At 42.5% G+C, this 26,090-nt stretch overlaps 1 long non-coding RNA gene across 1 annotated transcript; it reads right to left on the bottom strand.

Moving 5' to 3' along the window:
• Nucleotides 1-776: 776 nt before the first annotated feature.
• Nucleotides 777-13,057, bottom strand: LOC119030894. Its single transcript, XR_005078449.1, has 3 exons — nt 12,781-13,057; nt 3,539-3,734; nt 777-1,230 (listed from the first exon to the last, which is right to left on the bottom strand). It is a non-coding gene; the product is annotated as an uncharacterized LOC119030894 (long non-coding RNA).
• Nucleotides 13,058-26,090: the final 13,033 nt, after the last annotated feature.

Raw genomic sequence — 26,090 nt, forward strand, 5'->3', positions numbered from 1 at the left:
CTCACACATGCCTGAGCCAGCATTGCAAACAACAACAACAACAACAGAGCAGCTCTGCCAAATCAATTCTTACGTGCTAAACTAGAAAACAGATTTATGAAGTTATACCTTCTCAGAAAACAGCGACTGTCCAGAGTTTAATAGAGATCGACTGATCTCATCGCACCTCCGAGGACGACTTCTGCTCGTCCTCTGAGTTGAAATCTGTTGTTATACCCGTGATTTTATGACAGAGTTTTCTAATTATTATCAAAGCGTTTCTGATTTCTTGTCAGACTGATTTCCGTCCAACAGTCACTGTTTTTTCTGTCACTGAAGAGCACCTCATTTTTCTCTCAGATATCACTTCACTATTGTTCCTGACCCAGTGTAGCGCGCCCTGTCATTTCTTTCATGAAAAAATAGATGTAATCTTTAGTAATATCTGAGAGACTAAAACACAGAACAAACCCATGCGAGTTGGTTTGTGTAAAAGATTGAGACTTCTGTGTGATGTGCTTTGGTAGTCGTAGAATGTCTACAGGCATCCAAATCTGCCTTTGAAGACGACTTAAAGAAGTTACCAATTATTATGAGGTGAAATGAGGTCTCCCTTCTCGTTTCACTGCAGTCCACAGGGGGGCAGCGGAGCACCACGAGTGCAGGATATGCTGCCGTAGCAAAGCTCACAACTCCCTGGCAGCACATTCCTCCCAGCAAGCTGAACCTACCTACCTGTACGAGCATCCAAGAGAACAAACCCACAGCAAATAACTGCACAGAATAACAATCAAGAGTGGAGTCATGCATAATGTTGTAATTACGATACTCAGGAAATGCTGTGATTCAAGACTGAACCATTCAAATTAAAAGCAGCCGATCCACCCTGCAGAGTGAGGATCACAATATGAGACAATCCTGAATGTATTTTCACTGTACAGCCAGCTGCTGGAGTGTGGTGGTGCAGCAGGGGCACGAGGACACGCAGGTTAAGCTTCGCAGCCAGAGCCAAGAACTAAAATAGGGGGAGCGGCCGGGTTCATAGAGGTCAGAGTGGCCTGCAGGTGGTGTCCTCCAGTCGAGGATCTGTGCTGCTGTCCTCTGCTGTTATTAGAGTCCCTGTCATTCTGCCATGTGATCTGTGAAGTCTGTGTGCACATAAAGGAGGACAGAGAAGAGTATGACGAATGTCCTGTCTGCTTCGCATCCTCACTGGAGCTGGCAATGTAGGCCATACACAATGTGAATGCCCTGGAAGAAAAGCAGATAGACGTGGGGAGGAAAAGAGCATCTTTATTCCTATTCAAAGTATTTATCTTCGAGCGCTGCGTTGTATTCAGGAAGACACCCCTGTGATTCTTATCAAGACGAGCATAGTGCGGAAACGGAGTGATAAAAGGCTGTTTTGTTGTTGTATTGTTGGCAGCTGACGGATGTCATCAGGAGACAAAGGTGACAGGTGAGGCTGCAGAAGTCGGGGGCTGAAAGTGTCAGCACTATAACTCTGTTAGCTTTATTTGGTAAAACGGTAAGATAGTCGTCTCAGACAGCTGCGAGTGTTTCAGAAGTTTCCTCTGTGTTTAAGATTTGAGGCAGAGTCCCTCCAGGTTTTTTTTTTTTTTAATCACGTTTTTGGTCCTTGTGTTTCATTTCACATGTTTTCATTCGTGATATCACGTTTGAGCCACACAAGGCTCTGCTTTCCCATCGGGCTTATCTATGCCAGATTGTTTTGGCAAAGCAAACAGGTACAGCAGAACCCCAGTTATTATAAGCAGCGCAATTAACATCAAGCATAAAGCAGGGAGGGGGGGAGACATCACTCCCTTAAGTTTCATTAAAACCCTGTCAGTGGTATGTGAGATAATGTGTGTGGAAGAGCTCATCTGTAAATATCGAGTCGAGGTACTTCCTGTTACAGAGCCTCTCATCTCTTCCTTTGGATGATGTGCGTGGCGCTCTGAATGAGCAGGCTCACACCTTGCTGATACAAAGATGAGTTTACTCATCGACTCACGGACTATCCCTCCACAGCAGCCCTGAAACCTGAGAGCTACTAGTGTTTATTTAAAGCTCTGAGTACGATTCTGATTGACTCACATGAGAGGGACTCCTCTCTGAGAACGAACCGCAGCAAGTGACTCAACTGGTGGGAATGTGAGGAACGCATCAGTTCACTGAGTCAATAACTCACACTTCACATGTAAGCTTATGAAGAAGGTCCCTTTATTGATTATATCAGACTTGCTTGTGACTAAGTAGTGTATGTTGGTTTATGTGTGTTTTAATGTAATTAACTGGAATTACTTTTTAAAGGACCAATTCTACCTGTACGGACATTTCCACCATGGCAGCTATGGAAACCTTTTTTAACTGAATGTCAGTGAACGTGTCGTGAGGGGTGCCTGTGTGTCAACTGTTGAGTCACCTTTATGCAACCTCATACTTCTACATCTAAATACAGCATTTTTACTTCACTGCAATTGACAGCTGTACTCTAAAATTAGCTTAACACGTTATAAACTTAGCTTAGCTCCTAAAATATGATGCACTGTCATGGATTGAGACGTCCAACAGCACAGAAAACATCCAGCTGCTTTTAAAAATAATGCTGTCTTAAAAGTGCAATATGTAAAAACTGGCCACCTGTTGAATTCATATTTAAAACTAATAGCTGCTGTTTACTGTAGCTGCTGTTAGTTACTTAGCTCAGATAGCAGACTGGTACTTATGCCACATGTGCAGAACAACGGAATACAAATTTTTACCTGTCTGCAAAAGGCCAATGGCCAATATGTAGAGAAACATTTACAGACAGAATAGACAGTCTCAGTGATGATATGAGCATGAGTTTTGTACTGAATAAAACAAAAAGTGAAAGAACCTTCAAGAGGACCAAAAAAGGAAAAAAAAAAAAAAAAACATACTTTAGCCTCGAATGATTCTTTCCCACATGTGGGAAAAAAGTCTTTGTTGTGAAGCGCTCCCCGACACTATTCTCCGGTGTGTGTTTCAACAATGATGCACTGATGCATCGCTGTTCAAATCCACAGTCCATCGCCTGCTGCAGAGCTAAAGCAGAACTTCAGTGGATTGCAAGTGATCCTGATGCTTTTGGCTGCGGGCTTTCATTAAGAAATAGATCAAAGAGATTGAATTGATAAAAGTCTAGAAGGGGGGGGATAAACCGTGTCGCCACCAGAAATTAAATTTCATGATCAGACGCACGGGAATCAAACACTGAACATGGGAAATCCCACTCTTTTCAAACACGCCATCATCCGCTTCACATGCTGCTCAATTATTTAATTTTATGTTTCAGAGATTTTCAAGATTTCAAGATCAAGTAATTAAAGTCAAACCGCTGCATACGTTATAAAACATTAACTCAGTGCGACTCCTCTGTCGGCAGTAAAGCAGCGACTCGAGCAGAGTGTTGCTGATCTTCTCCCCCACTAAACAGTAAGTATATCTGTTGTTTCTGGTCCGAACATTCAGAGAGACGAATGACCCCAAACTTGTTCAGAATTGTATATCAGGGACATTTGGGAAGTCTTACCGGCTCGCAATGGAGGAAGCTGCAGCAGGAAGAGTTGTCCGGAGGGAGGGACAAGATGAAGATTGAAGAGATGAACATTGAGGTACTGTATTAGTGCTCTCAGAGAGACAGTGGAGAAAGACATCCCTGTCTAACGTCTCCTGAAAGGGCTTCTGGTATTTCACTTGCCTTGAGCAAATGGGTAACATAATGGAGGCTGGCAGGAATGGAGAGGAGAGAAAAAGTTACGGACTGTACTTTCTCACAATTTCATGGGACCTTGTCAGAGTTCCTTTCAGAGAGTTTCACCACCAACAGGCTCGACATTTTCTTTTCTTATTAAAGTCTGCAAAGATGGATTCTCAGATGTAACAATGAAGGACCATACCCATCATTATATATATAAATATATATTTTCCAAAGCAAACCATATATTTGTAGAATGACTTTTCTCATAGAAGTTGTAAATCAGAACTCTGACTATATTAGAAGCAGCGGTAGAAGAGAGATTCAGATCCGTCAGTTAAACCGACATTAGACAACTTATTTTTTGGCTTTAAATACTGACCGCACAGTGTAACGGCTGTAGAAAAACAACACCATCTTGACTGGTTCCTTATAAGCCTTGTTTACACTTCGCCATTCGATTTCTCCAGAAAAATTAAGGACAGAAGCCGGTCAGGAATTTCACAAACAACCCGGTAACCGTGGAACAACCGCAATTAATATTGAACTCTACATCGCAAAAGAAAAAGACGCATACTGACGAAGGCGGAGAAAAGAAGAAAGATAGTGACAGAAGCTAGATTAATACAACATTCACTCAACGGAGAGTGCCAGTTGTGTTGTGTCGAGGTTTGTTCCCCCACTGGGACTTGACATGGTTCGAAAACAACATTCTCTCAATTAAATCGGTAAGTAGCAACACCTGCCTTCTTAATTAATACAACACAGTGTTTTATTCTTCCGTTTCATAGCACTGAGATCAGGATTTCTGGGTCAAATCGGTTGTGTTTGGCTTCGGTGTGTAGCCAGGCTGCCAGCAGCAGCCATGTTGCTGACGTTATCTTTGCTTCGGCGGTCCCAACAGTGATACCACAGGGAGGCGCTGGGAGGGAGAGAGAGTTCAAGGGTTGTCTATTTCTGCTTTAAGTAACATTTGGCTCTACTACATATAATTGTCTTGCATTCAGAATGATAGTTTTTATCAGCAAAATGTGCCTTAAATTTCAAAAGTACTCATTCACTAAGACCAAGTCCGGTTAGAACCAAAAGTCATACAATAGGATCGTTGGAACCGAGTGTGTGGTCGTTTTCTCTTCAATATATATCATCCACCAGACACCTCCTGCTGATTGGACCTTCTCCTGACAGCCAATAACATCTGTTCATTCTGCTGCTGTATGCAACTCAACTTGCAGAGACCCGAATCACGCTTGAGATAAGATCCCCATCATCAAAGTGAACATTTCACCACCTTTACGTTGCTCAAAGTCATTTTCCTCATGTGTCGTTCCCCAGATGTACGCGGGGTCAAGAACCACATGTCAGAAAGTTTAAACCATGTCGAGAAACAAGAAGAAAACATGGATGTTGTCAGAAAAGGTCACATGATTTAGCTGATTTTATTGTGTTTAAAAGGTCGCTTTGCCGATCAATATTGTTCCATTAACACCGAGTAAAATAAGGATTTGTTCAACAAAACAACATTTGTGTACGTGCGAGAGACAAAACCTTCTAGCAGCTGCTGTTATTATGACTCTCGTCCATCGGAGCAAGGTCGGGTGATGTCATTGTTGCGTCCGTAGATGGAGGAGGTCGACGCATAGGTCGACAAAACATGGGACACTGCCACGGGAGGCAGCTGTGACATGCAGAGAAACATCTCTATTAAAGATGCGTTTCACTCAAATTTGGTCTGCCTCTTCCTGAATTCTATCCTTGAAACCATTCCATCCATAATCCAGGTTTTTGTTTTTACACATTAGAAATTTGTTGATCTTAGATTGTCCTATAAAGTCTGCAAAACTTTTTTTCTCTAACCTTTTTTGCTACTAAATTTCCTCCACATTTCATCTGCATAGTCTATCATTACATGCATCCCAATCTCACTGGCTATTCTTCAAAACACCCCAACTGCTTGATTTAGTCAGCAATGTGAATCGTCTTGAACAAACTGGGGTGGTACTTGGACCTTTAAAGGAGCAATTTGTAAGATATGGACAGAATTTTAGTTTAAAACATACACAAAAATGAACTACTGACGTCACGTCAAGAGGTGACAGTCGGCAGGTAGGTTGTTTACTGCCACAATCTCCATAAATCTAAAGGAAATTATGAGAAATCTGTACCTGTCAGCTTATTTTGGATTAGCAAGATTTAAAAAGTGTATATTTGAGTTGTAGTGAAATGGTTTGGGGGCAGAGGTAGCAGCTGGTTTCAGTTGGAATATTGTTGTTTGTTCATTGGGTGAAAGATGCATAAACACGTGGTTTTAAAGATTTACACTGATCTGTGGTTTCTACAGTAGCCCAGTGTGGACAAACCGACTCGAGAGAGATCTATGTTTTTAGTGACCATGTGGTGGAAGGCGAGGAGGGATTTCACTCAACTTCTCCACTTGATGCCTCACAATCTGACACGCCAGCGTTAAAAACACGGCACCTTACACATCTTCCATGTTGCTGCCTGTATCTTTAACAGAGAGACATCACTGCCCACACAGCTGTGTCCTGCAGGAGTCCTGTGAGCATCTACATGTTTTCAAAGAGCCCAGCTGGGACCTGGTAGTTAGGCGGGGATGACACCAACTGCCTGATAGGTGTGGTCTCTGGACCTGCTTCAAGGCAGCTCCCAAATGAAAGTGTTTACAGTCCCCCTGTCTCTTCTCAGCATGTCAGTTATTGTTTTCTTTTTCTATTTTTCATCCTAAAGGATGTGACACTGGTTCTAGATAGGTGTCACATACAGGCTCCGCTAGTTACGTTTACTAAAAGTCTTTTGTTGCTGTGAAAGAGCACACAGGCCGACTGTTGCGTCGTGATGCACATGCCAATTAGGGAGAGTTAAAAAACACACCCGGGGGACAAGGCTGCTGTTGACGTTCTCCCGCACTGATGAGGAGCCATGTGATGGTCCCCCGGGGGAGGCACGGGGGAAAGAGAGTGCAAATAAGAAGCGGGTGTGATAAAAAGGTAGGGAAGAGGAAAAGAAAGTGGGGAGTTCCTGTAACCAGGTGAAACGTGGCCCCTCGCTGTCACCGTGATTTATGAGGAACAGAAATATTATAATATTCCCGCTGCAAATCTGAGAAACGGGAGCAAAAGGGGAGGGGAGTAAGGAGGTGTTAAGTGTGTGTGTGTGTGTGTGTGTGTGTGTTATGTGTCTAAGACAAACAAGTCAGGCACAATTGATTGAAGCCAAAACCTGACAGGAAGCTTCGTGGACACTTACAAGAACACATGCTGCTCCGGATCTACAGTCGGCGCCTACACAACACGCCTGTATGCCTTTGAGTGCGTCGCTGTGCAGATGCTTTCTCACACAGATGAAGCAATAAATATACCACCGGGATATTTTAAATGCATGCGACGCCTTTGCCTTTCTCCTATACTGTAAAGGTTGGAGTCTACTTAATGGATTTTCACAGTGATGACTCGACTCAGTGTCCTTTTGCATTTGAACACCAGTCACTTTATAGGTCAGACGTAGACTAAAAATTGAGTTTCTCTACTTGAGACTTTCTTTTACATTTGTGAGTGAGAGCTGCAGCTCTTCTCTGCAGGCTTCAGCACATACGTGAGGCTCAGCTTGTGCTCTACATGTGTCAGTGCAGTTGCATGCACATGTCTCCTATGCGGCTTTAATTAACCTTATCACGGGGCAACATGCACACAGAGAGAGAGAGAAAGGGAATGACTGATAACCTTGAGACAACGTTTCTCGACGTGACTCTCTTTGCTTTCCCTCTTTGAAGTATTGCTCTGCGACCCCTCTCCCAAACGCTTATCACAGTCATCCATGCGCCAACACATATCTCACCTAACACCCTCCCGACAAACACACACACACACACACACATACATATGAACGGGCTCATGTACTGTACACCCGCTGCTTTGCTGTAGGATTAATGATACGTCGCTCTCATACACATTACTTATAAGCTTCAAATGTGCTCCACCATGAGAGCTTCTGCCATTTCCAGGGTTTTAATTAACACAAAATGATATAGATTATATTTCAAGAAGAAATATTGGTATTGGTGTGCGCGAATGGGACTTTCCTCCTGATCTCAATTAATGAGAATACCAAGAACCATGGGATCAATCGATCTTTGACTTTGGCAGAACATTTACATTTTTAGCGTACATGAGTCTGTAGCCGCTGATTTCCGTGGGGCCGCTCTGGGGACCTCTAGTCAGCAACAACTTTTAACCTTTATTTTGAACACCTCATCTAAAACACGCACCAGGTATTTCCCAGAACCATTTTGCTTTTATGCAGTGGAGGGGAAAGGGAGTGAGCGTCGGCCGTGTAGAGAAAGATGGACCTGTCCTCAAGTTTGACAGAAAAGGTGAAAAAGTTCCCAAGAAGTGGAACGTTCGTTTAGGCACTGCGATGGCAGGACGTTGTTATTTTTACAGAAGTCCAGTCAGAGAACAGCACATTTAAAACCTGTCGCCAGAATAAATATTGGCAATGTACTTTTCTGCAAGCCACAGATATGCTGAAAAATGCTTTAAATTTCTTTGGTTTAGAGTTTTCTATTTTATGGTGTGACAGCACTTCTAGTCAGTTTGTGCCACAGAAACCACTTAAAATACCTGTTTTGGTCGCCACAAATGCGGCTGCTAAATGTCCTGAGGTCTCCTTTAAAATATCCAGTGGTTTTCTCATCTGTAAAGGCTGATTTATTCATCTTGGTTGGGCGATCTAGTAGAGTAGATACATGCCTTACACTGTAGTCTACAACCTAGCCTGACGTGCATCTCCCCAGATTTATAACACTTAGGCGTTGCACATAGTGGCGGTGGTAAAACGAGAGGTTGTCACCTGTAGTTTCCCCAGTAAACACGCCGCGGCTCTTTGCTGCAGGAGTGTCGCAGGGCTTTGGAGAGCTGACAGACCTGCTGCCCCTCCACGAGCAAAATCTGCCTTTCCGAACTGAGTCATTCAAGCTCGGCCGGTCCAATCTGCCAAACCCAGAAACACAGCTGAGAGCCACAGGTGTGTTTAACGGGGAACCATCAACTCAGACATGCAAGCTCACATGTATGACTGCTCACTACGGCATAGGCCACCAATGTAGGTTAAGGCACCGGCTCTTATGGCGACCGTAAAGGAGCACTAACTCCACCACCATCCTGTCAACGTCCTAACATGAAAGTCAGGTCATAAATATTCAATGTGAACATGATTTGAAAGGTTTTCTGGAAATGTCCGTGGCACAAATGCGAGCGCATCGGTGGTTTGCAGAAATGTTTCCCGCCTACGTGTTTTCCTGGCAACTGGCCTGAACGTCGACACGCTCGCACATACACACAGCAGCTGATTCCACTTCAGGTAGGACATTTACAACATCGTCTCCTGTCGTTAGCGACCTCTTGGTGATGATGAGGACGGGGGGGAAATTCAGGGGCCGCACATCTAATAATAATGGCATGCAGAGTCAGTGGGCTGAGAGATGCGTGGAGTGATGCAGGAGGAGCGGAGTGAGATGAAATGAAAGAGGGCAGAGGGGGGGATTAGCTACAGCTATTAGCAGCTTCTAAAGTAATCACACTCATTAGCTGCTATCAGATCGGGTTAGATGGTTATAAAACAAAAGAGAGAGAGGCAGACGGAGAGACGCATGGAGCATATTCTCCTTTTTTCTTTCACTGTTAATGGCAGTGATGCGCAGACATGGTACATAATGACATGTCTGGCTGTTTAAGTGTTGTAAGAGGGTTTTTTTTTCGGAGGCTTTTTAAAATAAAGTTAGAGGTACCTCACTGCGAAAAGAGGTCCTTGAATAAAAATATGTAGTATGACAGCAATTATATGGTCCATGTTGCCGGCCTCTCAAATCTCAGCGCTCAAGTTGATGAGATGTTAGTCTTGGTGGTAGAAATGGTGATTAAAACCTAAAATTGGGATCCAGCATGAAATAAAGCATAATCATCTTTTAAGCAGAAAGTATCTCCACTCGAACCAACACATCACCACCGCCCGCATAGCATTTAAAATCATTAACAACTTCAAGATTCAAGAATTTGTCAGTAGATAACAAGATTGTAGCTTGTAGCTTCCAACAGTCTGTCAGACGTTGTGCTGATTGTCTTTGGAAACGAGTAAGAGGCCTTGATTTATGTGAGTCATTTGCGGAGGTATGTTTTCGTCCTGGCTCTCAAAAACAGGACTGTTTTTTTTTTTTTTTTTTTTTTTTATATTGTTCAATATTGGTTTCTGTATCTTGTTCTGCGAGCTGCTGTTGCAGTAAAGTTCAGGCCGCCCATTATATGACTGCATACAGTAAAGATTTTTTGCTGACTGGGTTTTTCATGAATAATTTTCACCTTTTTTCCCCCCCAACGGTGTGAAACACACTGAGACGGGGTGACACAGGCAGTGAGGAAGAGAGAGAGGAGACACCAGTTTATAACAGAGGTAATGTGAGCTCTCTGCTTCAAACGTGAAGCTCCTCTTGTATCTGTCAGGAAGTTAAATATCTATTTTTTTTTTCACCAGTCACATGGATGAATTAGCTGACCTAGTCTTGGTTTGGCTGCAGAGTAAGTGTTGATATTGATGAGCTGCCTGAATAGATGAACAGTGTGGGAGCCGGCCAGTGTTTATCATTAATTAACACAATGAGCAGTGATACGTGTGTTTTAAAGTACCATCGGATTAGAAAAACGTCTTCTAATGGTTTCATCCCACACTCTCTCTGAGGGCAGAATTAAGTCGAAATGATCCGGACTTGAGATGTGAATCTACCTTAATCAATACTTTTATTAACCACGGTAAAATCACAGTGATGCCACTTCCCTCAGCTCTATAAAGCGTGTTAGTGTCTTGCAGCCCATTGTTTTGTTTTTTTCAGTTCACTTCCATTAACTTAATTCCGAGTCGGAGGAAGTTGTTGTTATTTATCTGTGTGTTTTGAGCCTTAAAGCTCTTAAAAGCAATGCTCCCTACAGGCTATTTCCCTGCTCTCATCTAGCAGTGCCTGATTTTATTATTTCATAAGAGACACGGCAGCTCTCTTTAAAACAAAAAGAAAAAAAAGAATGAGGAGAAGAGCCGGGAGGGGTTTTAACAGCTCCTCTCCGACGTCTCTGGACTCCACTCTGTATTTATCTGTATTCACTGTGCACTCTGGACAGAAAACACAGTGTTGATTACATTAAATGTGATACAGATCTGGTGCCGGTGCCACTGGGTCAATAAGAGAGAAGGCTAAAGACAGCGGGTTTTTAGCTCACTCAGCACTCCGCCTCTTACTTAATTACTCCTGATAAGTCGTCTCCACACTTCTCTCACCACTGTGTTTATCACTGCTGCTCTCTCTTACTGCAAACCACATTTGATATTCGAATTCTGCCGTTGCTACAAATGTGTCTTTGACCTAAATCACGACCACATACAGAGAGATGATTCTTTTATGCGTTACGTTGATGTCCTTTTACTGACATGATTCAGAGCGTCTGTAAACAAATAGTGTCCTCTCATCATGATATCATAGATCCAGGTGAAAAAAATGGCTGAGACATTTTAGGAAATTGGCTTATTTGCTTGAAGTAGATGAGGAGATCGATATTTTCAATTCAAAGGGGTTTTATTGTCACGGACCACACGTGTTTATATTACCAGTGTGTGGACTAAAAAACGACAGGTATGGATTATATCTCTTATCTGTATACACGGTATATCACTGTGTTTATAGATAAATTTATTAAAAGAAAAAGAAATGTAGACTTGTTGTAGGATAAATAATAATAATAATTCCAGTTAATGGAGAACATAAAAACGTTGTCATACCAAAATTGCATGTTGTCTGTTTTGTGACATTATGAACTTTCAACCTTGGAGCGCTAACAGAGGTCGGCTTCTGTTGTTTTTTGATAGGTTGGTCATTTTTGAATAACTGCATTTTCTTACGTTTTTCACGGGAGCTCTTGTACTTTTTGTAATCTTTGTATATTGTAGATTAACCTGAACCTGTTTGTGTGTTTGGTTGCTGAAATTACAGAGACTACAGAGACGCCTACCCTTGGATTCATTGTCTGATGGATTGTGAAACCTTGTTCAACCAATTATCAAACTGCACATCTGATCTAGGTCGACTGTAACTGTTTGCCACATGTCTTTGTCTGCTCTTCGCCTCAGCTGTCCTCCAGCACCAGATTCAGCTGCATTTTGCTGGAGGCTGCGTGGAGAACCTGTTTTCTGATTGCATATCAGATATTGCAATATTTGCATTACCAAACCCGCTGCAATACGTTTTCATGCCTGTTAAAAATGAAGCTCAAACCAGGAGATTGGTAATTTAGCAGCGCTGTCCAAAGAAACCATCCAGCACACCATCCTCTCTAATACCAAAACTTTGTTATCAATACAGAGATAACTAAATAGATTTAGTACAATTTTGAGGTACTTGTGCTTCACTTGACATTTTCCATTTTCTGCTTCTTTAAACTTCGACTCCTTTAAAGCTGCGGTCTGGAGTTTTGAGGAAATAGTGGACCGAAGAGGAGCCTGCTGAGGACGAGCAGGCTTGTAACCATGGTAACAGGATGCCAGATAACCAAGATGGCGCATTCAAAATAACAACAACACAATAAGCCCTGGCTGTTTTATTTCTGATCAATAGATCTAAATTACAATGATGAGTGCCCCATGCTGATCACTGTAGTAACAAGTAACAAACAATATTTCTCAGTGACCAGCTAATCATCACCCGGTGCAACATTTTTGCCACATTGCCTTTCTGAAGCATGAGTAACATTATTTCTCTAAACCAGTTCAACCACTTCAGAGCGTCCTGAACACAAACTAGTTATTATAACTGCCCGGTCACTTGACAGACACTTTGCTAACCAGCAGCCATAAAAACAAAGCTAAACACTGGAGTTAGCATACAAGCTAACAAGCTAGATTTACCAACAAGCTACGTAGCTCGACTGCAACATCAGTGATATGCAGTATTACTGTAACCGCCGTCACCATGGCCTTGAGGATAACACATAGAATGAAACATATCAAGCAGGAGTCCTTACCTGTCCAGAAGAAAAGCCACTAACGCTGCGTCGCTCTCAGTCAGCAGCTCCTCCACCTCTGAACTGACACTCTGGTTCGGTCCAATTCTCTCTTTTTACTCTGCTCTCCTTCGTCAGTCTTATTATTTCCTCTCTTCGACGTGGGAAATGGTCGAGCATTTCTCTGCTGCTGCCTCTCTGCCATTGTTTACAGTTTGAGTTTGAGCTTGAATTTACCTGAACAGGTGAGAGCAGGCACTGCACCAGTGTGGGGGAGGGGGGCTGCCATATACACGAGCGTGACTGACACTTCTCAGACACGCCCCTTGGCTCTGATTGGTTGTGTTGATCCAGGAGCAGTGTAGGGGCGGAGCCACAGATAGCTGACCTGTATATACTGTATAACAAATCATAGTTACAGACTACAACTTCAAGTATTTTTGAGGCAAACTGTTCTTATACTCCCCTACGTTTGATAAATTACTTCAGAAACCAGTTACTTTGCAGAATTTAAGCCACTTCAGCATCAGAGAGCAGCACACCTTTACATTATTTATCGGTCTAAACAATGTTCAGATAATCAGTAAAATGCTGAATGTTGGATCCAATAATCGGCCAAGAAGCAGTTAGCGTTTGATAACTTCATACATTCATTGCTGTAAATTACATTTAATGTCAGAGAACTTTACTCGAGTCCAACTCACCAAAGTAATATTTTAGTAAAATGTTTTCACTTGTACTTGTAGAGTAACACAGTGCAGACATGAGAGTCGTATATGATAAAATAAGCAGATTTTCAAACTCAGCTGAACGGAAAATTATGTTTCTGTTTACAATTCAGATCTCGTGAGACGCTCCATGTTACTTTGTGTATGATTATCAGATCTTTCTATTTTTTTTAATTATTAAAGCTAACAACTGTTCTCTCCAGTATCCCCCTAAATAAAAAAAAAAAAAAGAAGAATCAAAGCTGGAACAAAGCGACGCCTAAAAACAAACAAGAGCCGTGGAAGAGTCAGGGGAGGTTTTAACAGCTGATGGCAGCTCGAACATCACGAGGTGAAATGTAAATGTTTTTGTACCAAAAGCTCTGTGGCTTTTTGGGAATACATTGTTGTTTTCTCATTCAAAAGAATCAAACATTCATGTATATTAACTACTTACTGGAATCACCAGGTTTTTCAGCTAAAACCCAAATTTTAGAAAATGTTAATGCATAAAATAACCAAAGAATGTGCGACAGGAACAAAGGTTATCAGGGAGGTTATTATGTGTTTTGTTCGGTATTGTTGGCTGTTAATTTCCCCGTGGTATTCAATTAAACACGATTTATATGTCTCTCTGCATGTGAATTATTCATGAGGCTTATTATTGCTAATGCTTAAGTGAAGACCATTATCTTATTATGTGGGAAGTTTTGAGAACGACATTTAAAAACCCGCTAAACGTTAAGGATGAGCTGCGCTATTTAAAACAATTTGTGAGACAGCGCTGCGTTCTAGAAATATTAAGTACATGAAGAGGAGGAGAGGGTGGGGGAGGCTAATTACTGGAGGGAGATGGGAGTTGTGTGAATTATATTTGTTTGCTCTGGTCTGTGATATTTCGCTGCTTACGAGCGGAATAAATGCATGAAGCAGTGAGGGGCCGAACGGTGGCTCGGTGGAAAGAGTGCCGCACTCAGTGGTGGGTGATGTACTGAGCTCACAAATGTTTTCTTGCAGTTTTCATATCAGTAAAGATAATTGCACCGTCCAGCAGTCTTTTTTTTTTTCCAGCTTCCTCTGTAATGGTGACACTGTTGGCCTGCAGTGTTTTTTACCAAGAACCACAGAGAGGCTCTAACAAATGAAAGCGACATGTGCCCATAAAACAGGACGAGTGGCGACACTACAAACAAAAAATACAAATCAGTCTGCGTGAGCCTCCACACAGAACAAACAAGTGTTTTCAAACACTGAGCCACATCAGATGTAATCACTAACAGAAAAGACGGCTTTTAGTAAATCCTCGCAATTAAAATATTCAAATTACAAGACTGGTGGTAGTCTAATTTGCTAATTGTCAACACATCCCATGAAGTCACAGCCCAGTCAGCTCAGTAAAATGTTGGCGGTTTCTGCAAATCAGTGTAACGTTCACATTTGTACAAGTCGAAGGCTGCGAACTATAGTGACGCTCCCAGGGGTGGATGCAGGACATATGAGGGGCCGGGGCGAAGAAAATAAGGCCACCATGTTTATGTGAGAGGCACCAGCGTGCAGAAAGTCATGATGTATTTATAGAGAAGAGAGGGAACTTCACCATGTTTTAAGACGGATGCAAAGCCAGTGACCACACTCAAGACTTTGTTTCAACCTTTTTCAAGCCATTTTCACCACCGGATGTTTGTAGAAACATGAAATGTAGCATTTGGACAGTTCCCAGTTGTGCTTCTGGGGACAAAACAGGAGGTCTGGTACATTTCCAGCTATGTTTGCTGCAACAAACATCTCCAACTGTGTTTGTGTCGACCAAAAGAGGGATTTGAAGCCAAAACATAATCTTTTCCTGAACCTGACCACGTGGGGTTTGTGCCTAAACACACAGTTGAACCTATAGAGATGTAAAGTTAAAACATATTGGTGGTTTGCAGAGATGAACATCATCGACTAATAAACTTATTGTTCTATATAGCTGTGCAAAAACACATTAGTTATTCATACTGTTGCGCTGGATGATATGATATTATAATGAATGAGGGACACTGTTGTTTGTTTTGAGACGAGTGTGTTCCAGTTCACAGCTGCAGCTTTGAGTGACAAGTAGCCGGCTGTATTAATTGGCCTCTTTTTAAAATTTTTCACTTGTAGCTGAGTGTCATGAACAGGGCAGGAAAACACGTACACAGAGTTGTTTTTCGTCAATTCATGTGATTTTTCTGTCGGATTCAAGAAATAATGTGAGGATCCTTCTTGACTTATGTCCCGTTAAATTTTATTTTCTTTATCATTTCTACACTGTACCTACATCTTTACATACAGAGTGCATGTTTATGAGCTGAATTTCTTGATGGGAAACCAACAAAACTGGATAATTTTAGTAACCTTTGGGACTTTCTGATAACTTTGTGGCAAGAAAACATGATTTTTTTCTAACTAGACCATCATTTTAACTGTATTTTAAACCAAAACATGATTTTTTCCTAACCCGAACCAGGTGGTTTTTATGTCTAACCCTCACAGATCGTAAGCACAACAGAAAACTGAAAACATAAGGGGACAACATATCCATGGTTTGCTGAAATATACAATTAGCTCGCATCTCTACAAGCAGCTTCTTCCACATTACACACATTATACAGATATCGATAAAGAACAGCGCAATGTTAATTAAACAAAATAAAACTATATGTCTCTGGCCCTTTAAGAACGAGGTTTACAATGTGTCTTGCACACCCACTTAAATCTCTCGTGCATGTTTTTGCGTATATGAGCCGGAGCATGTTCGTCAGTGTGCACACACTTCAAGGTGAAGGCCAGCGGGCTCTCCCACGGGGACCAACACATGAATATTGCTGCAAAGCTCCGCAGTAAACACACATCTTTGTCTTCCCTGCTTCCTCTCTCTCGTTCTCTCTTTCTCTCTCTCTCTCTGTATCTCATTTCCCATAACCCTGTAAAACAAGATAGACAGCGATAAAATACAACAGGGAGAGAAAGATAAACGACAGGACAAGTGAAAGATATGGATTGGGGGAGATAAAATAACTCCTTCATTTGGGTTCAGTCTCAGAGGAGTAAATGCAGTGTGTGGGCAGGCGCTGCTGGCGGTTTACAATCGAGCCTATAGTCACCGCTTTATATTATATATTGAACATTTCCATCTGCTGCTGTGGCATTGTTCCCATCTGAAAGTAAGTCCAGCTGAGCAGTTGATTGACTGCAGAGGGCGAAGCTGCTTTCTGAGCTCTGCAGGTCGTCAGCTCAGGCGCCAGACTGACACGTGAAAACCACTGATATGCTTGAAAACGTTACCTGTCACATGTGCCATGTTGATATTATAACAATACATTTCAGATCGTATTCGCATTACAGATATCAGCCGTGAGGTGGAGATCCAATGTATATCTGACACGCTGGTTCTGCTCCAGCACCGACATTGAAACTGACACATCACCTGAAACTCTGTGACAAAGGCCAGAACAATGTGCACATGGGAGAAGTTATCCTTCCGAACACGTGTTAACATTGTTAAAAAACAGACACAGAAAACTGAAGTGAAATGGGAAATAAAAAGGTATGAAACAATGTGTTTCAATCAGGATTTAAACCCTGTTCTCCTGAGTGAGGGTCTTAAATTTAACCCATCTAGCCACAGTGGATTGAAACGAAATGACGGTCCTGGATCAACATTAACTATGATGCTCTAATAACACCACCAACATGTCAACAACAGATACCGCGCCAAGCCAGAGACTGTCCCTGTGGTGAGGACACAAATGCAGATACGGAGGCAGGCAGAGCTTTAATGAAGCTGATGGTCAAAAAAACAAAAAAAACTAAACCAAAATCCAATAATCCAAAAGGTAAGCAACAAAGGCAGGCAGACACAAGTCCAAAACACAAAGGCAGTGAAAACTCAGGAGATAAAACATACATCGGCGAGCGACAAACTAAACAAACCGGGGAGACTCAGGTTGATAAAAGAACGACACGGGACCGGTGGACAGAAGAGACAATGGAGAGTGATTAATGGAACACAGGTGCGAAGCAAAACTGTCAGGAAAACAGACAAAGGGTGGAAGTAGAAAGTGAAACATAAACACATACATACAGAAAGGACGAATGAAGGCATGAAACACAAGTGTGCACAGAAAAATGAATAATACCAAAATAAAACAGGACACGTCTCAACTGAAAACAACCACAATTGTAAGATAAAACATGATTTCATAACCCTAACGTACCTGAACCTGACACGACCCTCAGCAGAGCGTCGCAACAACATAACATTTTACAAACAGAACCAAAGGAAACATTTATTCTGGCGATGTGGGCCGGAGGAATACGGAGGAAACGAGCGAAGGTGTACTAGAAGCAAGTTGAGGAGTTTGGAAGAAGAGTGAGCTGCTACAGGAACTGAAGAGTAACTGAAGAACATCCTCAGGCTGGATTCACCTGGAGGACACAGTGAAATGTAGGAGAACACAACTACAAATTCGCTGTGGTTAACAATGTGGTGGTCGATAAGCCTCATCATGTTACCCTTCAGAAGCAAAAAGGGGAGACGGGAGACGGGCTGCTTGAGGTTGAGTGTTGGATTCCATGTGTGTGTGTTTTTGTGTGTGTGTGGTTTAACGCTGCTGCAAATGAAGGCGGTGGAGAAGCAGTCGGGGCGAAGGAAGAGGCAGCAGGAAGTTGGACCTTTTGGCTGAAAAGGTCGTCCAAATAGCTCCAATTTTCCGGCTAATCAGAGAGGGACGCGGTAGACACTAATCGGCTGGTCAGAAGGCAGCGAAAGGTCGCTAAAAGGTTGTAGAGGTCACGGCGTCCCGGCGCAGATCACCTGTCCATCATCTCTGCGTATGACCTATCATGGCAAGGTGAGCCGGAGAGCGAGACAGGAGACGAGTTATTAATGTCTCCGGTTTGCATCCGTTTTTGCTTAGGTGAGGCCAATGCAGCATTTACTGAAAATAGGCACAGCTCGCCTGGTCAAAGAAAAGAAATTAGCCTCACAAGAGCTGATAACTAGATGAGCAGGAAGTATTTTTATAGCAGCGATGCGTGGGGATGCTGGAGAGACACATGGGAGGGTGCAGAGGAAAAAAATATACGATTGCAATTAAATGAATCTAACAAAAAAAAAAGGACTGAGCAGAGCGGCGCACACAATCTAATATCTCTCAGGAAAGATGAACAGGAGCATAACAAACGAGTCTATTAGCAGATTCGGATGGAAGATAAAGGAAGCTAATGTGCGCCGGACAAACTGAGAGACTTGACATTGATTGAAGTCTGAAACAGGATCCCTGATGACCCTTTTCACCTCTTTATCAATACAAGCAAGTGAGCAAAAGGCCATTTTACTCTCAAAGAGAATATATAAATGTATGATCAGGATGTGTTACAGAGGCTGATGTATCCTAAAGACTTTGATTGTTTTACCCACCAACCCGTTTTAATCATGAAATACAATCCGCCAACAATGGCTGGCAACCCGCCAGAGCCACCAGTAAGTAGATAATACTGAACAACATTTGGCAGATGAGTGACTCGATGGACAGATGGCGGCTGACCCGTGCTGACATCAGAACTGAGAAAAAGACCACGTTCGGGCTGGAAGGTTTCACACGCCAGGAGCCGAACATCGCTGACTCGAAGATAATTATTCGCTTTATTATGTTGCATAACTGCAGATCTTATTTTGATAGGAAGTGACTGTCGACAGGAGGTGTGGATGTCATGAATAAATGTATGAGACGATCTGTTTGTTTTTATACACGAGAAGCACTTTTTTTTTTCCTTGAACGGCCGATGCTCAACTGTCAGCTACCAAGAAGTGGATGTGGAAAGATCCCCCCAGGAAATGTTTTAAGACATTTTACAAACACCACGCCTTGAATAACAATCAGAGTCTGATATGGTTAAATATCCTTAATAAAAGCACATTTATTCTTCCTCCATCATTGGAACATCCAGAATATATGAATAATAAGTTTAAACTGGATTACTCTTGTTTAAAGACCATGTATGACTTCTGAAATCGCCATAGAATCTTTCCCCGGATGTTTAAAACTCGTATCTGAGGTGAGCACAGATACGATTTTCTCCCCCTCGGATAATGAAGGTGAAAACTCTGCGTACGTTCATTATGCACAGTGAAGGTCAAATATCCAAGTGAATACTTGATTCGTGCACAAACCATGACAGTTTGAGTATTTAACATCAGGATGCTTTTCTATTGCTATTTCTGTTTCTTTATACGACTGTCTGCACACGCGCAGCAGCAGCCTGTAAACCCCCTGAAGAGTTCCGCTTGAGGCGCAAAATACTCACGACTGCACCGTGTTTACATTTAGTTTTATATCTAATCATCCTCTAACCCTGACAAACCTTCTGATATTCCATGGGCAACTTTTTAGACAATTCATCAAACCTCTGCTTAGATTTTCTTGAGGTCCTTTTTAACATTTCAAGCACAAAAAACCCCCAACTATACCAAGAAAGTAGAACCCGACCGGTACCTGATTCTTCGGGCTGATGTGATACAGATGCTGTGTTATCAACGACTGTGACACACATATTTCAGTCACGAGACGAGTGAAGAACATGGTTATGATGGCAGATGATACGTGATAATGAGTCTTTGGCATTTAGACTCGACAGGGCGATTGATGCGATGGGTGGTTTTGATTGACTTCTTGCAATCGAATTCATTTCTTGGGGTGATTTTTGTTGATGTTGTTGTAACAATTTGTTCCAGGCGAGAAGAAACTTCTGCACAGATTTCCTCCAACTTGTACTGTAACGAGCCACCACCAGCCTACCAGCGCTCACCTGTCTCAGCCCAAACCCACAGCAGAAAGTGTTCCTATTCTCATGACAGTTTCATAATTACCATTTTGACATCCTCCACAGTCTTATAATCATCCCACACAAGCCAGCACCGTAAAAACAATTAATCCGGCAGCTCTTGTTCTGTGCAGTTTGAAAGTTTGTCTCCAGTAATCTCCTGCGAAAAACCGGACCGACCTCCCGCCGCGACGGAACAAGTGACCTGACAGACGATTATGAGCGCCGCCGCACAATTATCACACTTTTACGTGACGTATTACACTCATTTACCGCTGAGTATCATCACAGGACCATCCGAATAAGATTGAACATCAGACATTAGATATTGCATTACTCAAGTAAATCTTCAAATCTGTCATGATCTTAATTTCATTAAAGTATGCACATTTATTCTAATAGGGCCCAAAAGCACATTACTTTCAAGTGCAAAATTGATGTATTAAGCCGAGTATCCAGCACCCATACAAATCACTTTCCCCTCCACGTTTGCTCCTGATGAGCTGCTGGACTCGTTCAACACTGAAACCAGAACACAAGAGAGTCGGATTCTACACGTTTTAATGGCCTCGAGATCCAGAGATTCATTATATTCACAGAAGAAACCAGAACGTATTTCATGAGGCCACTTATACAACTGATACACACATTCGTCTCAACTGTGTATCATATGGATCTGTGCTTTACATACGCCTGTATATTATCACCCCGTGAGTACTAACAATACTCTCGCATGCACGGAGCCGCCATTTACAATATCGTTAAATCTAAAATGTCCAAAGAAACAACAAATCAGGAGAGCAATAAAAATAAACAGAACCTTAAATGAAGTTGGGGAATTGAGCGGAGCACTGGAGAATTGACTGCAACACTATGCAAAAGTTCTTCTTCCAGAAGCACATCTGTGACATCACACACTGATGTTTGTCAGGAAGGCCCGGCTCTCAGTCTGCAATCTAATTCATCCCAAAGCTGTTCTATCGGGTCAGGACTCTGTGCAGGCCAGTCAAGTTCATCCACACCAAACTCTCTCCTCCAGGAAGGGACCATCCCCAAACTGTTCCCACAGAGCTGGGAGCTGGAATTGTCCAACATCTCTTGGTGTGCTGAAGCATTCAGCAGGTACCGTTCTCCTGGAAACCACTAAACCCAGACTCGTCCATCAGATTGCCAGATGGAGAAGCACGGAGAACGTCTCCACTGCTCTAGAGTCCAGTGGCGGCGTGCTTTACATCACTGCATCTGACGCTTTGCAGTGCACTTGCTGATGTACGGCTTGGCTGCAGCTGCTCGGCCATGATAGTTGACTGTGGAATATTTAGGAGCGAGGACAATTTCACGACTGGACTTTGTTGCACAGGTGGCATCCTATCACAGAACCACGCTGGAATTCACTGAGCTCCTGAGATCGACCCATTCTTTCACAGATGTTTGTAGAATCAGTCTGCATGCCGAGGTGCTTTTATACACCTGTGGCCATGGAAGTGACTGGAACACCTGATTTCAATTATTCGGATGGGTGAGTGAATACTTCTGACTATATATATATATATATATATATATATATATATATATATATATATATATATATATATATATATATATATATCTATATATATATATCCTCCATTGTGTACACTAATAAATACTTGCTGATGGGATATTTCAGTATTATTAAACACAGAGAGCCTCTCGACCTGGACTCCAGATTAATTTCCATGAGTATGTTATGGTTGTTTCATTTTAACACAATCAATCCATTCTGCAGCAAATTAGAAAATAAACACTTTCAGTCCAGTGCTCCAAAAAAAAAAAAAAAGGCACATTTGCTTTGTGTTTTTATTGTTTCTGTAACAATTATTTTATGCTGATTGAGTCCATTTAGAGCTGATTTGGCTCAAGGGCAGCAATTCAAAAATGTACAAAAAAAAGCGAAATTAACTCTGATGCAAACACTCGTCGAGTGTTTATTTTTTCATGTCCGAGTGGAATTAACACTCACGATTTGAATTTAGGAGCAGAGAGTTCTCCTGTGCCAGTTTACACAGACTTAATAAGGAAGTATTTTTAATCCTGCTGTATCTGCTCCCTACTGTTTCACTCCTATATCGTGTTGCAGTATAGAGAATCTTCCTGTTCGCTGCGGCCAAATCCCTCCGAAGGAAGTCTATTTTAATGATTGAATATGGGACACACAGACATCCAACTGCTGTTGCTAATGAAGCTCAACTCTTTTGGGGGGGCTGGGGTGGGAGAATGGAAAGAGAAATGGGCTGGAAAAAAGACAAACAGATGTGATTCAGACGATCTGGAAGAGAGAGAGAGTCGGACAGATCGTCACATTTTGTGGAGGAATCTATTGTGGTGTTGTAAAGGCCTGTAGTCGATTCAGTGGTCAATTTTATTAATATAGCTCAAAATCACGACGCCTCAAGGGACTTTACGATACTCTCTGTTCTCAGACCGTCGATACGGGAAGGAAAAAAGCAGAGAAAACCTCTTTTCTCTCACTGCAGTCTCACCCCGAGGTGCAGCGTAGGCCGACAATTGCTCGTTTCCATCTTACACAATTTTGGGCAACCGTCGAGTCCACACCAGGTGTAACCTTCTGCCCTTCCATCTGCCTCCACCTCTCACCTCCACGCTCGCCTCAGTCTTCCTCGACTGTGTCTGCCTGATGGAGTTCATCCCACTGCCTGTTTGGTGATGATGTCCTGGATTATCCTCCAGATAAACTCTTGGACTCTCCTTAATGTGGTCTTTGTAGCGAACCAAGATTCAGATCCATCAAGGAAGACAGTTACATCACTGGTGTTAGTGTCGTTATGACCCTGGCCTGCTATATTTTCTGTAAGATGTTAAATGCTGCTCCGGCTTTTCTGATCTTGGCCTTGACGTCTTCATCTGCACTTCCATTAGTAAGTATTAGTACCTCCGAGGTTGGACAGGGGACGCAGCCCTGCCCTCGAGGTGGGTCCAGGGGCACGTCTTCAGGGAGAAACTCTTTTAAAATGTCTGCTTTTAAAATGTGGATTAACATCCGATTTTAGCATGAGGATGAAGGGAAAAACACACCCTAGAATTAAAGTAATTTTACTGCTATAGAAATAATGGGAGACATAAAGTTCAGGGCACTTAAAAACAGTCAAGAGACTGCACTGAATCCATTATACAAAACGGTTCATTGAACAGAGCAAAAGCACAACATCCACAAGAACTGACGGACCAAATGGAAAACACAGCGTATGTTATATTTTGTTACAGAGCATCTGTATTTGTTTTTCACAGCTAATTGCAACTGCTGTCAATTAAAACACTCGGCTTTTATCCTGACATTTATAAATTGATTTCAGAGCCGCTAGTCGCTGCCAGTCCGGCTCTGTTGGCGTGAGTGCGTCCCAGAACGCCGTCTCGACTTTTAGTGTGTCACATAAACAAAACACTTCAAACGCAGACAGAGAAAGAAAAAAAAGAAAAAAAAAAAAAGAAGCAGGCAGGCGAGAACGGAAAGCATCGAGCGTCACACAGCGAACTCTGGTAATGCAGTTTATTCAGAGGCCGTTCTGAATCGCCCAGAGACCCTCGTATGGAGAGGGCAGGAAGGAGAACCGGCGGGTTGTGAGAAGTGCCGACGCACAAGAGAAGAGTCGTGGTTTATTTATTCATCTGTCGACATCTGACTGTGGGTTTTAATTTCTTCTCCTGTGTACAAACTATTAAAACAACTTTCCCCTAGTGGGATTGTTAAAGTTGTCTAAATCTGAATTTGAAGTGAAAAATGAATAAGTGCTGGTACAACGTAACAGTGAGTACATTTCCAACACTGGTAACATCATTATTTAAGTCTATTTCAGCTAAATGTTATCTGCGTAAAGCATGAAGAAAGTGGATCCATCAGGCACTAATATTAACTCTGAGCTGGCAGATTGGCTGAGGAGCTGAATTTAGGTTAAACAAGTGGTCTCAGGACGCTAACATCAGAAATGTTACACGGTTTAGAACAACAAGTACACTAGATAATGTCAGACTCCATGGAAATAATGTCAAGGGCGACAGCCCTCTTTGACGACTCAGAGGGCGTGGTTCACATTTTAATCCCTCCTAAATAACAACCATGAGATCTTTACCTCCTCCCACCCTCAGCACCTTCTACAGAGGGACCATGAAGAGCATCCTCGCTAACAAGTGCCTACAGTTGGACATCTGGTCAGAGACGCTCTGACGACAGCTGAGACGACCATCCGCCGCCATCGCTGCACTTCCCTCCTCCCTCTCCTCCCGTGGTAGGGCGGCGGTCCTGGATCATCTGGGCCACCTCCACAAACCTCTGCAGCATCTTCCCCCCTCAGTCAGTCAGTGCTGCCTCCTCCACATCCTGGTGCTGATCCACATAGTTTTGCTCAGTGGAATGGTAGATATCAAAGTTTCTCTTCTGGGGCTGATGGTGACGAGATGCTCCAGGACGTCTCTCTGATTGGACGAACATACTTTTCTTACATCTTTGGCTGCTGGTCAGTCTTCTCTCTCCCCTCTCGTTTCGTTCATAACCAGTTTAAAGTTTAATGAACTTTCAGCCGGCGCGGTTACTGCCAACTCTAATTTGATTTGTGATGGCAAATGTTCCTGATTGTGACAAAACAGCTCAACTAAATCACTGCAATCAGACGGAAACAAACGGAAACAGGCAAAGGCTGATGAGAATAATCACCATTTTGTTTCTTAAATGGTTTCCTGCTTGTGCTGATATATTTAGCTGTCTCCGGGGAGGATTTCTGTCCCAGGAGGCATCGCATTTGGATTTGTTCAGAAGATGTACCATTCTGTTTGAGAATTGAAATTTGAATATTATTTTTGCAAAGAATTTGGCCCCCGTCTGTATCATATTTGCTACAGTGGAGCAGAAAATGTTCGTCTGTCATCTCATTTCGAGGGCAGAACTGACACATCATGCCTTTCCTCCGCTGCCAGGTTTATCTTTGTGTCGTCTAGTATTGATGTCTGCCTGCTCGCGCTCACTTTGTGTTTGTCTCTGTCGATGATGAGCGGTTTATACTGCGTTCAAACTGTGACAGAGAGGGTTTTTAGAATCTTTTCAGAATCTATTCTGTTCTCTCTGTTTTCACCCTCGTTTCTCGACTTGGTTTTCTCTCCGTCTGTTCCCTCAGAATCATAAATGTTAGCATTAATATTTTAACTGCCACAAATGGAACATAAAACAACACAGCTCAGACAATTAGACAATAAACTGACTGCAGAGCACAAGAAGGGAACTGAAGTGAAACACACGAGTGTCCGATGTGACTTGTGTCAGCATCAAATCTCAAGAGGAAATCTCACCAGTGATCACAAAACACGATGAAACCGTCCCCCCGTCTCTATCTCCAAATGTCTCGTATTTGTTTGAACGCACATGCAAAAGATCTTTTATTGAGTGTTTGAACGGACTGATATCACATGTAAGATTCTCCACAGCTTGCTGGACTCTTTGGTTGCAGGGAGGCGAATTAATGGGCCTCAGCATCAAGACACGACACGACCGCCTGTTAGTGCCTCTATCTAAATAACTTCGACAAGGAAAACATGGAGAGTGAAACAAATTAATCTAAATTTATATCAGTAAAACCACCCCAAAAAGTATTTTTTCTGTCGTCTATTTCTGGCTGTTTGGTGGCAGCACATCAAACTGGCAGTTAACGGAGTCTTGTTCCTGGACATCTGCTGATACAGCGAACTGTGTCTCTGTCAGTCCTGCTGTCTGTGTGTCCTCTGCATGTC

This window comes from Acanthopagrus latus, chromosome 13 (genome assembly GCF_904848185.1).
Source record: "Acanthopagrus latus isolate v.2019 chromosome 13, fAcaLat1.1, whole genome shotgun sequence".
Lineage (NCBI taxonomy): Eukaryota > Metazoa > Chordata > Actinopteri > Spariformes > Sparidae > Acanthopagrus > Acanthopagrus latus.